Consider the following 2,077-nt stretch of genomic DNA (forward strand, 5'->3'; position numbering starts at 1 on the left):
GACTTGGGCCATTTCGTTTGCAGATCATTCTTTCATGGTCAAAGAGCTGTCATGTTTGGCAGAGTTGATACATTATTGTGTTGATGATGCCAATTTGTCTGATGCATCGCTACTTGCTCCGAGGATGCAAGATTATTATTCGATCAACACCAAATTGGATGATACCTCCTTGCAGAATGTATCAAGGTATAAATTGAAGATCATTTTGGGTCTTTGTTCAGTAGCATTATATGCATCAGGATCATTACGGCCAAAGTTCTTCGGTTATATCACTTTTCTGGATTTTTGGAAACTAGTGTGCTTGTGGAATGTTAGACAATTTGGGAATTTTTTCACCAAGGGTATATGCGGGTACATATTCAGCAACTGAGGTCAAGTTTGCTAGGATTGAATTGGAACTCCTCTGTTATCTTCTCTATCCCTTGCCAGCCATGGTTTTTGGGCTTTCAGCATTCGTCAAACCAAAGGAGAGGTGGAATACCATTTTACGAGATGTGTGCTTCATAGCTCCTGCACTTCTACAGAGATCATGCATGGTAGAAGCACAACTTGGCAGGCTTGGTTCAAAATTCTGTTTGGCAGCCAATTTTCTTGTGGTCCGTTTGGAGATTCACACTGCACTGGTTTTCGAGGCATCTATCATGATACTTTTTTGGAACCCCAAGGTTTGGGAGAACAAGCAGCGCAAGCCTCTATATGCCTAACTTGACGACATGAGGACATGCCTCATTTTAAGGGGGAGGGATTGTTAGGACCCTTTAGGCCACCATAGTTTACTAGTATTTATTTGGCCCATTGCTAGTGTTGAGCCCACTAAGACTACTAAACCCTAGCTATTTTTTTGTATTTAAACTACTATGTTCATCTAAATTGGGCATGAATGAAGATATGAATTTCCTTTGATTTCCTTTTCCATTTCCTGCATTTACTTTCTTGCAATTTTCCTTTTAACATGTATGATCCTATCACAAAATCTATAGAGACAACCTCTTCCAAAGGACGAGGAGGAAGAGAGTCCTGTAATTGCTTGAGAAGGCATATGTATGCCTCAGGAAGTACATATGCCCGTGTAGACAGATACTGCAGAAGTTTCACTCACAAACCTTCCAACTCCACTATCAAACTGAGAACACGTTTAGCATTTCGCTTATGCGCATTTTCCCATAAAGCATCTCTTTTAGTTTTGTTAGTCCATTTCTCTCTTTGCTGCAGATGTTGGATGTTAGACTCTAATCCAATGGCTAATAGGTAAATATAGTTAATAAGAATTGATGTGGAATGCAAATACGATTAGGGTTTAGTTATAAGCTATAACTTGGACTCCAAGTAAAGTATATAATCCGGTTATAATTGGAGAATTAGGGTTCTTGATACTATCCTATTAGGACTGAGATTTGGTAGATTGTATCCTTGTACAATAAGGAATTCTAGTGCATGATTATGGGAATGTGCACTAGGGTTGTAGTAGTATAAATACCAAGGGAAGGTCCCTGCATACACCACCGAAACATATACTTAGATAATTCCCCACAGGTTCGAGTAATACAGTCGTGGTGAGTGTGGAGAAGACCCTCCTCTAAGTTCTAGGTGCTTTGGTGTGCTTGCTGCAGCTTCAGTCCTTGCTGTGCATTGAAGGATGTCTTCACAAGGTTAGTACAATGGTGTTTTAATATTACATGAACGTTTTAAGTCTAACATCAGAGCCTTCAATTATTTATAATAAAAACAAGTTAAAAGGGTATTTTATATAAAATAGGCAGCCTATAAGTGAAAGGAAATGAAAGAAATTCACCTTGTAATCTAGGTATATCAGAAAAGCAACTGTGCATACTTTCATGCGTCTTTTGTAGATGTTTCCCCTCCCATCGGTGTAAGTGGACCCAAGAGTAGTTTATATTCACAAATCTTTGCTTGGGGGAACAGAAGGGAAAACAAGGGAAAACAAATGGATCTATTTTGTGAGATGCAAACAAACCGACACATGGTCAGTAAGGGAAATACAACACAAAATGAAGTCAAGAATATGTCCACAACCTAAAAGTCAAGTATATGTCCACAACCTAAGACTAAAATCAGA

The 2,077-nt window shown here is 38.9% G+C and overlaps 1 long non-coding RNA gene across 1 annotated transcript; it reads right to left on the reverse strand.

The window, feature by feature from the left end:
- Nucleotides 1–1,344: 1,344 nt before the first annotated feature.
- Nucleotides 1,345–2,077, reverse strand: LOC148690966 (uncharacterized). Its single transcript, XR_015956437.1, has 2 exons — nucleotides 1,793–2,077; nucleotides 1,345–1,622 (listed from the first exon to the last, which is right to left on the reverse strand). It is a non-coding gene; the product is annotated as an uncharacterized LOC148690966 (long non-coding RNA).

The sequence above is a fragment of the Pyrus communis genome, chromosome 15 (assembly GCF_041283825.1).
Source record: "Pyrus communis isolate YQ-2024b chromosome 15, ASM4128382v1, whole genome shotgun sequence".
In the NCBI taxonomy this organism is placed as follows: Eukaryota; Viridiplantae; Streptophyta; class Magnoliopsida; order Rosales; family Rosaceae; genus Pyrus; species Pyrus communis.